Source organism: Amblyomma mixtum, chromosome 2 (genome assembly GCF_055824585.1).
Source record: "Amblyomma mixtum isolate Tamu chromosome 2, ASM5582458v1, whole genome shotgun sequence".
In the NCBI taxonomy this organism is placed as follows: Eukaryota; Metazoa; Arthropoda; class Arachnida; order Ixodida; family Ixodidae; genus Amblyomma; species Amblyomma mixtum.
The window spans coordinates 134,066,083-134,084,971 of NC_143013.1; the positions used below are offsets into that span (position 1 = coordinate 134,066,083).

The following is an 18,889-nucleotide window of genomic DNA, read 5'->3' on the forward strand; positions in this document are numbered from 1 at the left end:
GAACATGGCTCGAGGAATTCGTAAGAGCTGCTAGCTACCGCCGCTTAGCATTGCGGCCTATGCCGGTTCATAGGAGAAGACTTTTTTTGCCGGAAGTAATCGTACAGGCAACAGACTGGGTTTTTCCAAGCGGAGTAGATTCTAGATGATATCTCTGAAACTCCAATGGCAGCAGTGTCTCGATACCTTTCCTAACGTCTGTTCCAACAATTTTAAATAATGGGCGACTATAGAAACGCCAGAAATAGTTCCTTCGGTTGGAAAAAACGTGTTTTTTTTTAATCTACCGTTCCAATCGCTTTTTGCAGTGTTTTCAATTAAACCAGACTGGGCTTTCCATTATACAAGGTCATGCTTATAAACAGGCTAGGAAATAGTCGAGTATTATTTTCACAACACAATATCTCTCTCTCTGCAGGCCTATCAGCCATTTCGTTTCCAGGCCCTCTTACTATGTCTCGCCGTAGGTGAGTGGTTTAACGCTACTCCACACAGCGAAGGAGCTGTCGTCGTCGTCCTTCGCGCTCTACCATCATGAAAATATACGGTCTCTTCCGTCAAGGGCGCATTATTAAGTGCTTTGCAGAAACTGCTAGTGCCACGTAATAGTCGCTCTCTCGGAATCTTAGGGCCCGATTCTCGATATTCGCCAACCCGCCCAGAGTGGGGCGTACCCGTGACGTGTGAATCGGGGCGGTGCGAAAGTGCGTAAACGCAGAATAGAATGACGAAATTGAAAAGACAATGTATGAAGAAAAAATAAACAGCCGTCTGCTACTTGACGCCAAGTACAAAAAACACCGCCGAGCTGCGGCGCGTAGGTGCGCACGTTTCGCACAGTAGCGCCGTAGAGATGGACGGTGAAATGCGTTTCGGCGGTGATCTCGGCGTACGCGCCACACACATTAGCTGACTGCGCTGAATGCGACGCGAAAGACATTGTGGACCGGTCGTCACGGAGGGGGCGCGACATCGCATCGGCCATGCGCTTACCACTGTTTTTCGCCCAGGTCCTGTCCCACGCCCCCTTTTTTCTTGGTCGTCCGTGGATATATCGTCGTTGGATAAAGCACCCAAGCGTGCGCCTGTCGAGTTCAACCTCAGCTCGACTGCTGCTGACGATGCCTCAATGACAAGCTGCTGCCTACCACCTGCGCATCTGCCTCCCAGTTTGGCTTCGACCACACTGTTGATCTGGCAACAAGGACGCACTAGCAGCACTATTATAGTGTACTAGAATTACGAGTAGTGGGTCGAGGGAAAGCGGCGGGCTGAAGCTGTTTGCGCCGACGCCGACAGATGGCGCTGCCGCTCCCTTCACCTGGCAAGCGCGCGCTCGCTCGCAGCAGCTCGGCGAGTAGCTGGTGATCAGGCAGGTATGCTCCTCAAGTTATTCGGGCTCTACGAGGTTTGATTTTACATCAGACATTTATGGAAGAAAGGCAGATAGTCCTCTCTTGTAAAGTCATAAACGTTCCGTGTGACTTATGGCTGGCGAGCGTTCACTGTAGCTCACATAGGCATGTGAAAAGTCTGATTGCATGCTTTGGAAATATATACAAAATGGCTTTATTTGCAATAATTCGCAAATATTTCCGAGAAAACGCAAAGCTGCACTGGTGGAATTGAGGGAGCCGTGGACGAAAGCAACACCATCGTAGTTCCAAAACTTGTGCAGTGCCCAGAGCTAAGATGGTTTAGGGACTTCGCTTATCTGAAACGCATAATTCTCGCGAGGCCGACATAACTCCGCTGCGTCGTCATTCTGGGACGTAGTAATCGGTTATATATCCCCTTGTGCGCATTGCCTCTTGGCCGACAGGTCGCTGGGCACTTGCGAAGACGTTCTTTTTCTTGCTTGCCTCTCGCGCGAGGGCTTTTTGGACAGATACGCGGGAAGGTTGGGCAGAACTTTTGGTTCTGCATCTGGCGAAAGAAATGGCTTGCCACGTGGTATGCGCACCTCCTTGCCGCTGATATGCACGTAGTCTCTTAATATGTACTTCTCCAAAATGCAGCTCACACACGGCATCCGTCATTTCTAGGGGCTTGTCCGCACGATGCAAGTTGCGCTGCCATGTGCGGCGCCTTGCTTCGTCTTCAGGAACCCCGAATAATGAATCCTTCACTCCACCGCAGCCGGTCTTACATCCAAGAGCAAAACAATAGTTCCTCCGCCGAGGTTTGCTCATCTCGTAATATCATGGGCTGCACAGCGCAGCAGAGGTGAAATCAAGACGCACATGAATTACCGTACGGAGGAAAAACGCTTGCCCACGACGAACTTGTTCCCAGGTAGCACCGAACATTAGAATAGTGTTATAAAAATGTTATGTAAGTTGGAGTAATGTTACATGTTGCATAGTAACTATACATTAACATTAAAAATTAACATATAACGTTATAAGTTACATAGGAAACGCTAGCTACTTTCACATTCTAAACAAACGTTGTTTTAATATAGTCTTCTAAATTTTATTATAATGTTAGAGTCGCAACTATAAAACAACATTGCGAATATATTTCGAGCACGAATTTCCAGACATTCACTGTTCTTAGAGTAAAGATGTTTTTCAACTAACAGTACCTTGTAAACACATCTCTTAGATAGCACTCGCCATAGATTACATGAAGAGCCCAATTATTTTGTCACAAAACTTTAGTTATAACTCATTCCCCACTGTCACTCATGGGACATCCCGCAGTAGCGAGTATATAAGCTCGGCGGCATGATATCTGTTTGGAGGTGAGTGAATACGAGTTGCTGTAGTGTAAGGGGAGAAGGTGGCGCTCTTGTTGTTGGTTCTTGCAAAATGTTGTAAGTCGTGTGCCGTCACCACTGGCAGGCCTGCATGCTTGTGCGGTGCTGCTTCACCATTTTCGAGAAAGTTCCATTTATGTTGTTTACATGTTTCATGAATGTTTTTGGAAGGTTATTCGAACATTTATATGCAACATTACAAAAACATTAGAAAAGAAGGACATTAAGGACATTGAAATAACATCTGAGCGTAACAAAACTGTAACATTATCGCAATGTTTTGGTGCTACCTGGGTTGAAACCAGCGTGCACACCCTACCTATATGCGTGCACGTGCTAAGATTACCGCGCAAAGTGTTCCGTTTCTCGTACGGTCAGTGGATGGCCCGTATATCTTTTTCCTGGAGAAAGTCACGGGGTACACTGAATTGTCTTCTGACAATGGAATTTGGGGAATTACACCTATGTTAAACAGCATAACAGAGCATGACACACTGAAAATGCACTCCAAGGCAGAGCGCGCTCCCCGTGTAACAAGCCTGCGCCTCTCGCAGCGAGCTCCGGAGTATGAGGAGGCTGCCAAGTGAAAGGCGCAGCAGCGCCGCCGCGCGGCGACCCGAGATTTCGGCGCCGCCTGCTTCACGCGCTCCGCTGGCGCGGAGCTTCACTCGCCCCACTACTCCTAATTCTAGTACACTATTGGTATCTTCGACTGGTGCATTGAGAGCGCTCTGTAGTGCTCTGAGAGGCGAACACGCATTCGGCTGGTCGAAAGCTGGCGCTCTGATCACATTCGCCTGGTTCTTGCGCAGTGCTCTCCTCTCACTCAGAGCAGCTCGAGACGCTCTGGCTTTTCTCTCGGAGCAACTGGACGCTCCCGCCGAGTTCTGATCACGTGACAGGCCCTCGCCCTATTTCGACGGCCACCGGCGATTCTGCATCGGCAAATGCGAAGGGGCGAAGGCGCGAATAGTTCCGTTTCTTTCCGTAGCTTGGCCCTTATCTTACGCGATTTTTGTCATGGCAAAGCGGAAGCATATTGCGACATTTGGAGCACCGTCAAAGCTTCTTCTGGAATTAGGAGAGAGCAGTGACTCCTCTAGCTCCGACGACTGTGAAGCTTACGAGGTGATGTTCGCCAAACTGTTCAGTGTTCCGCAAAAAATACCGAAGGTCACAAACTACGTGGAGACAGTAGTGCGGCTTTACTCCGAGGAAGAGGTAAGAAAAAGTTGAGTGAACATTGTGACAGCGGCTGTCTATATATGCCTGTTCTAAACCAGTTTCGCAGGAATTTTCGTCTCCCTAGGAAGGCATGCCATGGGCTAATCAAGAGATTCGAGGGCTCTAGGTTTTACCCCTCGGACGCAACTCACGGTGGCTCCCCGGTGAAAACTGCAGAAGAGCACATTCTCTCCTTTCTTTGGTGAGCAGTCTTTTGTTTATTCTATGTATTGAATCGGGAAAAGATATGTTGTTGGGGTGCGTTTCTCCTGTTGTTTTGTACTGTACATGCCAAATAGACCAGCTGCATGACTGCTCTTTAAAGCGATAAAAAAAGTACTTGTCCGTATCCTTTCTGGATTTCACCTCCATGATTGATGTCTACTCACGAACTGTATTATAGTCAAGGGTATGGCTGGGAAATAATAAAGATGGCAAAGAAATAAAGAGAAAAGAAGCGTCCCTTTATACAACCACTCCTTTGCACCGATATAAACGCAATCCTGACGCCTACTCTTGAAACGTAATTGGTTGCCTGACAAATATGCGATTATTGAAGGAACTAAAGAGTTTTTACTACCGCTACCACCGTTGCTACATCAGGCAGGCGATTGTCACAACTCATAAATCGGCACGTCAACCACACCTGTTCAAAACTTGCGTAGCTTTTCTGCCAGGCTGCGGTGGAAAAGATGAGGGTTTCCTTATATATATTTATTGGTCTCTTATATCGTGCTTTATAAACTGCTTCCGGGGCACTTAGAGCGCAGCCAGGAACATCGAAGTGCTCTGCAGGGACAAGGCAAAGCACATCTCCACACATGTATATCTACATTGATGCTCTATGAATGTAGGCCATTCTTATGCAATGATAATTTCCAGGTACGCTGGCAACAAGGCATCAATGCGGCAAGTAGCCACCCTCTTCAACATGGCCGATTCAACAGTGCAAGTGGTGATCACAAGAGTCATGGAATTTTTATGTGACATTGCCCCAGAAATCATTTACTTTGCAAGCGACAAAGAAGCTGTGGCTCAAGAATTCGAGAAGGTAAGCTCTTGCATGAATGATGTTACAAGCTTTCTAGGGATTATCTTTTTAAAAGTCTGCCTAACAGTTGTGGGCAGGTAGCCGACGTAGTTGCTTATTAGGTTTGATGTCAAAGTCTTAGCATTTATACAGTACAGAAGAATCGAAGCATGGAAGTAACATGCATATAATGCTATAAGGAAATATGTTATGCTTCTAATGCAACTAATACATTTCAGATTGCTGGCTTCCCCAATGTGCTTGGCTGCATTGATGGCACCTATGTGTGTATGCGATGTCCGGACAACAAGGTTAAGTCTACCTATGTTAACAGACATGACCAGGTGTCACTGACGATGCAAGGAATTTGCGACTCAAGATGCAGATTTCAAGACGTTTTCACGGGAACACCTAGCAAGATACATGATGCCAGGGTCCTCAGGCTGTCTACAGTGCACGAAGAATTACCAGTGGTATGCGAAAATAACAAGTACCACATCTTAGGAGACGCCGCGTATCCAATAAGGGAGTATATGATCACACCTTTCAGGAATTATGGCACCATGACTCGGGCAAAGATTTCATACAACTACCGCCATGCTGCAACACGAGTGAAAATTGAGAATGCATTCGGCATGTTAAAACAACGATTTCGGCAGCTTCGGTTTGTGGAGTTTCATACTGTGGACAAGATTACCCAGCTCATCCTCAGCTGCTGTGTCCTTCATAACATTTGTCTGGATGCCGGCGACTGTGATGTTGGTGACCTGCTGAGTGATGACGATACAGACGAAGGGCATTGCAGGCATAAGCAAGGAGACTTAGCAACGCACCAACCGACACAACCAACTGCTCGTGATAGTGCCCTTCGGAGGCTTGGAGAACTGAAAAGGGAAGCTTTGGTACAGCTCTTTTGAAGCTGCAATGATGTTGAGGACAAATGATTGCTTTTCTCGAACTTTTATTGCTCTTTTAAGAACACATGTTGTGATTTTCAACAGGTACAAACGAAGGAACTTTGTCTAAAGTGCTGCTTGATAATATTCTTGAATAAATAGGATCTTTCAATCATGAACAATTGTTTATTTGGAGTTAAAAATCTCCCTCATCAGTGCCATTTGCTCAGCATGAGCTTTGAGTAGTGCCTGGTGCCTTTCGACTTTTCTCTGCTCTCTTGCTTCACGCCGACCTTCTTTTTCATTGTTAACCTTTCTCATTTCTTCAAAAAAAAAATGCCATCTCTTGCATCCTAGATGTGCTTGGGCGCGTCTTTCTGTCTGGGCGGCACCTTTTATTTTCTGTCCCTTGACATGAACCAGAATCTGCTGCATGGTCATCAGACGATATATTAATGCTTTCCTGTCTGCAGCCATCAGAACTGTCTACACTTGAAGGCACTGCACTAGCAGTATTTGGTATGGTATTCTTATACGAAACTTTTCTTACACCTCGCAAAATCTCTGGCTCGATGCTATCATCGATTGCCCTGATTGCTGCAAATTCCTCTTCATATGACACTGCGCAGCGAGAATGGCCGGAGGTTGCATTATTCTTGTCCTCGTTGCGCTTTCGTTTCGCCAGCGTCTTGAATCTGGTTTCACACTGCACTCCTGTGCGAGCGATTCCAAGCACTCTTTTAATGTCTTGTGCGATCTGTTCGTACATAATCTTCTTGCTGCGGAATCTCCGTTGAGGGCCAACTTGTAGTGTGTATCGCGCATAATGGTCGAGAAGCAGCCTAGTTTAACCTGTAGTCCACGTACCTGTCACAGGATATAAAGAGAAAAATTTAGCACATTCATACCATTTGAAGCTTGGAGCTTGCTTGCTCTGGTACAAGTGCAAAATCCACATGTACTAATGCTACTGCTTGATAAATGTTAGACGTGCAAGGCTTTGCAAGAAGGTTAGTGATTTCAAAGCGAAGAGGTGAGATTTCCACCTGGGAGTATATATACATATCATTAGGTGAAGTGATGCTGCTGCTGGACTGCCCATCTTCAGGCACTGTTTGCAGATGTACTTCGTTTTCACTTCCTTGGTTTTCTGTTCAGGAACAAAAATTGGAAAAACATTTTAATTTACTTCCTCACACATGGATGACAGGCAGGCAAGGCAATTTATTTATGCCCGGAGAGTCTGCCACAGAAGCCAACAACAAAAAAAAATCTTCACACTATCAGAAGTGCGTTAACTCCAACAGCTGTCAAGAAAATAATCCAAGTCCTCAGCCCCATGCATATAATTTAACTGATGAGCTGACATAACCGTCTCAAAGTGTATTATGACCCCGGTAGTGAATTTCATGAGGGATCGCCTAACATTTTGGATTTTTACAATTGCTGACGATTTCACTACTGATCGTGGGGTTTCGCTATATGCACACCGCTACATGCTTGCCCGCAAAAAACAGGTGGGTCATTTGTAAGTGCACCTAACAAATAAATGCTTTGATAAGCAAAGCGACAACGCTCGCAATATCTGGTGCCGCGGCGCAAACACATTTCGAGCGGCCACCGCGACGAGGTTCCAACACAAGTCGGTAATTTTTCGCTACGTCGCGTCACTTGTAGAATTCGCTGTCACTTGCATGCTAAACTTCCTCAATATGTGCTTTAGAAAGTGGCCTGGGACGCACACAGAACACCAAGCGACACAATGGCTGAGCGCGGGAAAAAGCCTGCGTCAACAGCACGTGAGTCGAAAGCCATAACACACTGCGCGCGTTCTTCGTATTGCAAACTTACCGTCATAAAGGCAGAAGAGCAGATGCTGCGCAGCGGTCGTCGGGGTGTCCATATTGGGAAGCTGTCGGGACGGTAGATACTTTTTTTCGCCTACTTTTGCCTGCACCTAGCAGACAGACGGCACTATCCTGGTAGAACGTCGCGGGCATGGTTGCGGGGTCGGGCGGCGCTGTGGTCTGATATTGGCGGAAGTAGCCCTCTGCAGCTATTTCCGTCCCTCTCACTGCTCGGAAGAGCGTTCGGCTGGTGCGTCTTCCACCCCGCCTCTGATTGGGAGCTGCTCTCGCTCCAGTCGCTCTGAACGAGAGAACCGGAGCGACCAGCCGAAGGTACCATATAGCACTATCTCCGAGGGTCGGATATTTATTCGTCAGTTGCAAGCCGGCCAGCTGGGGCGCGACATCGCATCGGCCACGCGCTTACCACTGTTTTTCGCCCAGGTCCTGTCCCACGCCCTTTTTTCTTGGTCGTCCGTGGATATATCGTCGTTGGATAAAGCACCCAAGCATGCGCCTGTCGAGTTCAACCTCAGCTCGACTGCTGCTGACGATGCCTCGATGACAAGCTGCTGCCTACCCCCTGCGCATCTGCCTCCCAGTTTGGCTTCGACCACACTGCTGATCTGGCAACAAGGACGCACTAGCAGCACTATCTCCGAGGGTCGGATATTTATTCGTCAGTTGCAAGCCGGCCAGCTGGGGCGCGACATCGCATCGGCCACGCGCTTACCACTGTTTTTCGCCCAGGTCCTGTCCCACGCCCTTTTTTCTTGGTCGTCCGTGGATATATCGTCGTTGGATAAAGCACCCAAGCATGCGCCTGTCGAGTTCAACCTCAGCTCGACTGCTGCTGACGATGCCTCGATGACAAGCTGCTGCCTACCCCCTGCGCATCTGCCTCCCAGTTTGGCTTCGACCACACTGCTGATCTGGCAACAAGGACGCACTAGCAGCACTATCTCCGAGGGTCGGATATTTATTCGTCAGTTGCAAGCCGGCCAGCTGGGGCGCGACATCGCATCGGCCACGCGCTTACCACTGTTTTTCGCCCAGGTCCTGTCCCACGCCCTTTTTTCTTGGTCGTCCGTGGATATATCGTCGTTGGATAAAGCACCCAAGCATGCGCCTGTCGAGTTCAACCTCAGCTCGACTGCTGCTGACGATGCCTCGATGACAAGCTGCTGCCTACCCCCTGCGCATCTGCCTCCCAGTTTGGCTTCGACCACACTGCTGATCTGGCAACAAGGACGCACTAGCAGCACTATCTCCGAGGGTCGGATATTTATTCGTCAGTTGCAAGCCGGCCAGCTGGGGCGCGACATCGCATCGGCCACGCGCTTACCACTGTTTTTCGCCCAGGTCCTGTCCCACGCCCTTTTTTCTTGGTCGTCCGTGGATATATCGTCGTTGGATAAAGCACCCAAGCATGCGCCTGTCGAGTTCAACCTCAGCTCGACTGCTGCTGACGATGCCTCGATGACAAGCTGCTGCCTACCCCCTGCGCATCTGCCTCCCAGTTTGGCTTCGACCACACTGCTGATCTGGCAACAAGGACGCACTAGCAGCACTATCTCCGAGGGTCGGATATTTATTCGTCAGTTGCAAGCCGGCCAGCTGGGGCGCGACATCGCATCGGCCACGCGCTTACCACTGTTTTTCGCCCAGGTCCTGTCCCACGCCCTTTTTTCTTGGTCGTCCGTGGATATATCGTCGTTGGATAAAGCACCCAAGCATGCGCCTGTCGAGTTCAACCTCAGCTCGACTGCTGCTGACGATGCCTCGATGACAAGCTGCTGCCTACCACCTGCGCATCTGCCTCCCAGTTTGGCTTCGACCACACTGCTGATCTGGCAACAAGGACGCACTAGCAGCACTATCTCCGAGGGGCGGATATTTATTCGGCAGTTGCAAGGCGGTCAGCTATGGCGCGACATCGCATCGGCCACGCGCTTACCACTGTTTTTCGCCCAGGTTAGTTACCGGTCTCCCGCTGCATGCTATTGTAGTTCCAATCGATGTATTATTGCGGTGTCGTGCCCCGACGACTTGCTGTGTTTATTTTAACAAAACTTCAAGACTTGCTGTGTGTTATGAAAAAATGTGTTGTTAAGTTGAAGTTTGGTCATGGTCTTTTATGTAAAATTTTACTGCTGCTATGCGGTGATGTCGAGAGCAACCCCGGTCCCGGTTTCGATACTCACGAGATGAATTCGGATAATGAAGCCATTGATGGCACTCACGCTGCCATACAACGACTAGAACTTCGCCAGTCGCAGTTCCTTCAGGAACTGCATATGCTTAAACAGCAGCAGGACGCTACAAGTACGTCTTTAAAATGTTTATTGGGCAGGATCGCTACACTAGAGAACGACATGCATTCCTCACGGCTGGCCACAAGGGCTGATGATTCAAACGCATCATCGTGTGTTGACGCCTTGACCAGAGAGGCTGCCCAACTTAAGGCCTGTTTTGAAGATGTTTCTAATAGGTCCCGTAGGAATAACTTGCTTACTCTAGGTCTAAATGATTCCGCAACAGAGGGTTGGTCTGAATCTGAAAAAATGTGCGCGAATTCTCGTCTCATCTTAACCAAAATGTTCCACCTGAAAGCATCGAAAGGGCTCATCGAATAGGTCGCTTCGGTGTAGGAAAGCACCGACCGATTGTCGTTAAATTTTGTAGTTATAAAGTAAAAGACAATATCTTATCGTGCAGCTTTAAGATAAAGGACACTAAGTATGCCATACGCGAAGACTTCACGCCCGCAGTCAGAAAGGCACGCTTCAGGCTTTCACAATACGCACGTGACCTGGCTTTTCCTTCCAAGTTACGATTTGATAAGCTTCTCGGCAACAAAAAGTTATTAAGGCGGAAACTTGGGCTAGTTGGAAAACGTTTGAAACCATATTTGCTAGCGCTTAGTAAACACACGGGACAAGAACACAAATACACAGGACAGACGCTAGTCTTCAACTGCCGTTTATTCGAAAAACAATCAATATATGACATCTCAAAAATAGCTGAACTCACACATGTGCAGTTGCAATGCCACGCCTAAGGAACATGATTTCTTTTATTGACAGATTAACAGACGGGGTGCTGACGCATTTTGAACCTTCACTATCAATGCACATAGCTTCAAAAATTTCACGTTCCGCTTGAGTTTTCATTGTACCTAGAATGATTGTTTCTGAAAATATTGGTGTGCAAGGTACAGGATCCGGGTCGCCAGGGTACCGTTCGATAAAACAGCGTTTGCAGTGCGCAGCGAGATTCCCCCCCCCCCCCCCCCCCCCCGCCGATATGGATTCCGTTGCCAAGCGGTGCTCTCTCAGTCGTTGATTTATGCATCTTCCTGATTGCCCAATATACGCCTTGCCACAAGTGAGCGGGATTTTGTAGACAACACTGACTTTGCATGGAACGAACTTCTTTTGGTGGTTCTTAGGGGATACTGGCTTTCTTACCTCGCCGTTCACGAGCGGGCACAAGCGCACAAGTTTCCTCGGGTCAGTCAATACAAGATCGATGCCACACTTCTTCGCCACCTTTTTTAGAAGGTGCAACATATTGTGCACATACGGCATAGCCACAAGTTGAGTGAGTCGTTGGGGATCTTCACGGTTTTGTTGCCTCCCAGATCTCACTTCTTTTAGCAGCTTTTCTGCAACAGATGTCAGAGTTTCATCCGGAAACCCGGCGTTCTCTAGGCGAAGCTTTTGCAGTGTCACACTTTCAGTGATGCAATGCTCGCACGACTTATGGAGAGCAGCGCGGAAGGCATTCATGGCAATACCCCTTTTCACAAGTTTAGAGTGCGCCGATTGATAACTGAGAATTTCTTTTTTTGTTCTCGGCTGATACATCCAGCAAACGCGTGCTTTTTCAAACCTAATGCATATATCAAGGAACTGTAGCCTATCGTCGTTTGGAATTTCTGTTGTGAAGGTTAGACCGAAGCTACAAGAATTAAAAACATCGAGCACATTTTTCACCACATCGTCCAGTTTGTCAGACTGAGTTAGATTCATTACTACAAGGTAGTCGTCAACATATCTAAAAATGCGTTTAACTTTGTCAGTGTTGATCCGCGCGACAATGCGTTGGTCAATGTATGCAAAAAAGACAGAGCTAAGAACAGGGGCGATGCAGGACCCAATGCATATGCCGTCCTTCTGTACATATTCTGCACCTTCATGCTTTATGACAGTCGACGACAGGTAAAATGAAACAAGGTTTAAAAAGCTTTCAATTGACATGCCAATAGAATTCTGAAATGACAATGGGGTTCCATTTTCAATACAGTCACGCAACGCAATCATGATTTCTCCCTGCGGCATCGAGTAAAAAAGGTCTTTTACATCTACTGAAAAGGCAAAATTAACTTGCGGAGAGTCTTCGTGGTTCTTAAGATAGTCCACTACCTCATTAGAATTACTAACTGTCAATCTGTCAATAAAAGAAGTCATGTTCCTTAGGCGTGGCATTGCAACTGCGCATGTGTGAGTTCAGCTATTTTTGAGATGTCATATATTGATTGTTTTTCGAATAAACGGCAGTTGAAGACTAGCGTCTGTCCTGTGTATTTGTGTTCCTGTCTCGTGTGTTTACTAAGCGCTAGCAAATATGATTGCAACAAAAAGTGTTTTGTCTATGATTTTGAGCATGACCGTGTCGTCGAGCTTCGAGAATGACAGAAAGGGAGGCGACTGCCCGCTCCGCTGCTCGTGCCCACCTTTCAATCTGTGCCCTTGGCGTCATCAAATTTTGAATTGATAACTCTCGTCGTGAATTGCAGGAGTATCAAAAATAAAACTGATGAATTTGCTACTCTTGTTTCCTCTGTAAAATGTCATAATTGGCACTGAATCATGGCTGGATAATTCCGTTCACAGCTCTGAAGTATTTCCCACCGGTTATGACGCTAACCGTAGCGATCGACACTTGCATGGGGGGGGGGGGGGGTGTTCTTACTTATTGACCAATGTTTTAGCTCTTCATTAATAACAGCGCCTCTAGTTGGTTGCGAGTCAGTATGGTGTAATCTTCGCCCAAACAATGTAAAGGATTTGTCTATTGGCTCAGTCTACCGTCCTCCTTCCGCTACCAACCCTGACGCTTTCAGTTCGCTGTCTGAATTTCTACTCAGCTTAAAAAATGACTTTCTCTTTGGTGGGGACTTTAACATGCCTGATTTCAAATGGGTAGACTACAAACCTCTTCGTACGAATCATTCTTCATTATCTTCATCCTTTTATGATGAAGATAATGACCTATATCAGTACGTCACTGAACCTACACGAGAAACTGAGCACTCATCTTCAGTGTTAGATTTACTGTTCTGCAACCGGCCTTCAGTAGTGCGCGACACTGTGGTCATACCGGGAATAAGCGACCACAGTTGTGTTGTCGCTAATGTTCGGCATTTTCCTTATTTAATTTCAAGAAGTCGACCACGAAAAGTTTTCTTTTTTAATAAGGGAGACTATACATCAATGAGGTACGAACTTGCGTCTTTCCTTCCTGAATTTATTGATCTTAACGAGAATTCAGATTGTAGTTCCCTTTGGGAAGTATTCAAGAATAAGCTGGAATGCCTAATTGATCAATATATCCCATCTAAAAGCCTTTCCGGAAAGTGCCGCCGCGACAAACCGTGGATCACACGGCAAACCAGACGGCTTATCAGGAAAAAACATCGCCTTCTAGAATCATACAAAAACAAATCGGTGCCCTGCAATATTGCAGTTGCTTTGGGCTGTTGGCAGTACACTAAAAACTGAAATTAAAGCTCTTAAGGATAGCTGTTTAAATGACTTGGGATCAAAACTGCGTAATAATCCTAAGGAATTGTGGACGTTTTTGAAACACAACGGACGTGAACAAGTCGGAATAACGAATTTAGATCACGATGGTGAAGTTATTACTAATGATGGTGATAAGGCATGCTGCTTTAATGCTTTTTCTTTCAGTCTTCTTTTGCGCCAATGTACTACATCGGAGAACTTCGGTTAACTCGTGAATCTGTCACTGAAACCTTGTCTGAATTGGTTTTTACTCACCAAGGTGTGTCAAAATTGCTTAGTGATGTCAATTCATCCTCTGCCGGTGGTCCTGATGGTGTTCCTAACTTTGTTTTAAAGTCTTGCGCGAATGAAATATCTTACTACTTAGTCATCTTGTTCCGATCATCACTTAAGTCGGCGTCTCTGCCAAATGACTGGAAAAATGCTAATGTGGTACCAGTGCATAAGAGTGGTTCAAAAAGCTCTGTTGTTAATTACCGACCGATTTCTTTAACGAGTGTGTGTCGTAAAACGTTGGAGCACATAATATATAGCGCAGTCATAAAACACCTTGACTCTCATGGGTATTTTACAGAAGTTCAGCATGGCTTTAGGTCAGGTTTTTCCTGTACTACTCAGTTGCTTGAGTTTAATAATGATCTGGTTTCTTCCTTTGACCGTGGCTCTCAAATAGATTGCGTATTTCTAGATTTTAAGAAAGCCTTCGACTCTGTACCTTATTTACTATTGTTACATAAGTTACGTTGTCTTGGTCTGCACCCCAGTGTCATCGATTGGCTTCATTCGTATCTTCAGGGCCGCATGCAGCGTGTTTTGATTAATGGTTCGCACTCAGATTATGTAAACGTTTCCTCAGGTGTACCGCAGGGGTTTGTTCTTGGACCCCTTCTTTTTCTGATTTATATCAATGATATTGTCTTGGATCTTACCTGCAAAGTTCGGCTCTATGCTGACGATTGTGTCGTTTACACTGTTGTGGAAACTTCCTCTGATGCGTTAAAACTACAGCTAAACTTGGATTCCATCCAGTCTTGGTGCTCAAAATGGCAAATGTCTTTGAATGCCACAAAATGCCAATTTGTCTCTTTCACTCGAAAGCGTTCCCCATTACAAAACAAATTACTCACATAATGTTCCCTTCCAAAAAGTACTTGAATACAAGTACCTCGGCGTTTATTTTTCATCTAACCTAACATGGACGAGGCAAGTTGAGTACACTACATCCAAAGCCTGCAGAATGCTTAATTTCTTAAAAAGAAATTTCAATAAAGCACCGTCTAATGTCAAACAACTCCTGTATTTCACTTACATCCGACCAATTCTTGAATATGCCTGTCCTGTATGGGACCCCCAGTTTGCTTATGTGATATGCTCGAGCGCGTCCAAAATAATGCTGCGAGATTTGTGTCCAATAATTACAGCTTCTCAACTAGTGTCACGTCTCTTAAAAACCACCTTGGCTGGGGATCTTTAGCTAACCGTAGGAAACATTTGAGATTACAAATCATGCATCGCATCTATTTTGGAAAGCTGAGCATTGACAAAGACCGGTATCTGCTTCAACCTCACTTTTTTTCTAGACGAGTTGATCATCAGTGGAAGATCCGAGAGATGAAGTGTCGCAGAGATGTTTACAAAACCTCGTTCTTTCCACGGACGATCAATGAGTGGAACAGGCTACCAGCCGGCGTCACTGAGTGCTGCACGGAAGGTCAATTCCGCGCATTCTATGACGAGGCGCGCAGTTGTCTTGCGCGTGTCTTTTTCATTTCATTAGTGTTATTTTATTTGTGGAGCGTGGTTGTCTTCCTTCAGTGCATGTTTTTCCTCATCTATTAGTTGTGTGATTGTATTTCTGTTATTATGTGTACTTTCGGCCAAATGAGCAGAAGTTATTGTGTCCCCCCCCCCTGCAATAATGCCCTCGGGCGCTGCAGGTATCTGTAATAAATAAATAAATAAATAAATAAATAAATAAATAAATAAGAGTTTAGCGGTAATTATACTGCATGAAGCGACCGCTTATCGCCCGAAGCCATCGCGCAGCTTGTCGCGTCCAATTATCGCCACATGCGGCGATTGCGCAATTGTGAGATGCGATCAGCGTCACGGAGAGGAGAATTGCCGGAGAAACGGCTGGCTCTCCATCGTAACCTCAACGCGTCAGTGGCGTTGGAAAGCTTTACCTCACCGTGACGTCTTCAGCGGTGTAGCGCGCGGGTCTTTACACAGCGAGTATTAGCTGCGAAAAAAAACCATGCCTAGCACGGCAATCCGTTATACATTTTAGGAATCGATGCCCATCGAACTTAACGCTATCCTTGGCTACGTTTGCAAGCGGCCGCGCACTGCGAATCGCGTCAAGCGCAACGCTATGAACGCGTATAATGTCTTATCAAAAGAGTCAAATGCGAAAGCAAAATAGGGAGATATTGTTTACTGCCAGTACTTAAAAAAAAATAAACACAGCTTCTACTGACAACATATATATATTTCCCAGTGTTGGCAATTCACTTAATCTGAATAGGACATATACCTCATTAGCATGCTCTGAGGCACTCTTCTTTTGCTTTGTGAACATTAACTAAGAAGTGTGCCTGCAAGCAGACTTCACGGGCTTTATATAAAGGTACTTCACGGATGCACGGCTTAGAGTGGCAGGTACATTATTTCATTGAAATAAAAAGGGCTCTAAATAATGCTATTTCATTTCAATGTTTGAAAAGGCCCTCAATAATTCTGTCTAACAATGAGTACATAGCACTTACCAACAGCGTATGGGCAGCTACACCACCCGTGTGATGCAAGTACGCACAAAAATCTGAGAGGCGAAACAAAATTTGTCATGCCCATCCCTACAATTCCTTCGCTGTAGGACAATAGTAGTGCATCTACAGCAGCACCGGGCAGCTCCTTTCAATGCAGCAACATTCCTTGCAAGAGGGCAAGATTTCATGTCGAGAGAGGTAAAGTCAGCTGGAAAAGAATGTATTCACATATATTCATTTGTAAGACAGGCCTTCGGCTCCCGAACCTTGGGCGGCTGGCGTAAGGAAGAAGAGGACGAAGACAACGGCGCCGATGCTCGTGCGTGTGCTCTGATCGCTGCCGCTGGGACTGATCGCTGCCTCAGGACTGAACCGAGGCGTACCGCTAGCCGTTCGCGACGCAGCGCCTTCGAAGACTACACTACACTACACTTGGTGGAGGTGCTGTCTGCTCTCCCCATCGGGATACGCCACGATGCCCAGGCTTCAAGGCTCTACCACGGTGCCCGACCCCCCGGCCCAACCTGTCCAGCCTGCTGGCCCTGCTGTCATCTGTTCTGGTGCCGTCCGTCAGCGCGACCCCACGATCTTCAGCGGCACGGATGACACCGATGTGGAGGACTGGTTGGCCTCCTATGAACGCGTAAGCGCGTATAACAAGTGGGACGACAGCGTCAAGCTTACCAACGTTATATTTTATTTGAGCGACGTTGCCAATCTATGGTTCCGCAACCACGAGGCGGACATCTCCAGCTGGGCGGATCTTAAAACTAGCCTCACGGAGGTCTTTGGCCGTCCCGCTGTGCGTAAGCTCCGTGCCGAGCAACGCTTGCGCAGCCGGGCACAACAAAGCGGCGAAAATTTTACTAGTTACATCGAAGATGTCGTCGACCTTTGTAAGCGCATCAACGCTTCCATGAGTGAGGCCGACAAGATAAAAAATATTATGAAAGGAATTGATGATGACGCCTTCCAGATGCTCGTGGCCAAAAATCCCCAATCTGTTTCCGACGTGATAGGCCACTGCCAAAGCTTCGATGAGCTGCGCAAACAGCGCCTTTCGACCCGCCGAGCCGGCTTTCAAGAGGCAAATATTTCCAGCTTGACTCTTACCCAGGACGGTGCTCTGGACCATCAGTCGCTCCTCCAGCACATTAAGCAGTTCGTCCGTGAGGAAGTCGCCCGCCAGCTGTGCTTGTCGACCAGCCTACCTACTCCTGCGCCGCCGCTCACTCCCAACATCCAGCGTGTCATACAGGAGCAGGAGCGGCTCCCGAACCTTGGGCGGCTGGCGTAAGGAAGAAGAGGACGAAGACAACGGCGCCGATGCTCGTGCGTGTGCTCTGATCGCTGCCGCTGGGACTGATCGCTGCCTCAGGACTGAACCGAGGCGTACCGCTAGCCGTTTCTCTCCGCACCGCCAGCGCTCAGGACATTCGACCACTAGCCGCTTGCACCGCCCGCCTGCTTATCGCGAACGTCCCCTATACAATCGAGTTCATCGTCCTCGCCCGCTCATCTCACGACGTCATCCTTGGTTGGGACTTCCTTTCCACACATCACGCTGTTATTGACTGCGCCCGTGCTCAGCTTGAGTTATCGCCATTCCGTGACGCTCCCTTAGACGTGCACGACGCTGCTGTCGCTACTGTGGTCGTCTCAGAGGACACTGACGTTCCGCCTTTTTCTTCAGTGCTCGTGCCTCATTCTTGTGCTGCTCTCTCCGACGCAACTGTAACATATACGCCCTCTTTACGATGCGCTGACCAAAAATCTGTTTTGCTGCCTCATGCCGTGCTGACAATTATTTGTGGCTCAAGCGCTATTTATGTGTCCAACCCGTTCTCCTGCCCTACCACTTTGCTCCGGGGCCAATCGCTTGGCAGTGTTGCCGTGCTCGATCCCGCCTCAGCCTACCCCCTCGTCGATAGCACGGCCGGACTTCACGTGAGCGCCATTACGCCTGTTCCCATCGCCAATCCGTCCCCTCTCGATGTTTTTCACCGTTCCGTCGACGCCGCCCTGACGCCTACCCAACGGGCCCAACTTGTCGCCGTCCTGCACCGTTTTGCAGCTTCGTTTGACTACCAGAAAACTTCATTGGGCCGCGCAACCACCGTCTCCCACTGTATTGACACTGGCACCCATGCCCCTTTGCGCCAACGTCCGTACCGCGTGTCAGCCGCTGAGCGCCGCATCATTGACGAACAGGTGACCGACATGCTCAAGCACCACGTGATACAGCCGTCGCAAAGCCCGTGGGCATCGCCGGTGGTCCTTGTCAAGAAAAAAGACGGTTCCATCCGGTTCTGCGTCGACTACCGTCGTCTGAACAAGATTACACGCAAGGACGTTTACCCTCTCCCTCGTATCGACGACGCCCTCGACTGCCTGCAGGGCGCTGAGTTCTTCTCTTCATTGGACTTGCGCTCTGGTTACTGGCAGGTGCCGATGGCAGAGGCCGATCGCCCAAAAACTGCATTCGTTACACCCGACGGGCTCTATGAATTTAATGTCATGCCATTCGGCCTCTGCAATGCACCCGCCACATTC

At 47.7% G+C, this 18,889-nt stretch overlaps 1 pseudogene; it reads right to left on the reverse strand.

The window, feature by feature from the left end:
• Positions 1-5,541: 5,541 nt before the first annotated feature.
• LOC149360962 (uncharacterized) lies at positions 5,542-7,814 on the reverse strand (annotated as a pseudogene).
• Positions 7,815-18,889: the final 11,075 nt, after the last annotated feature.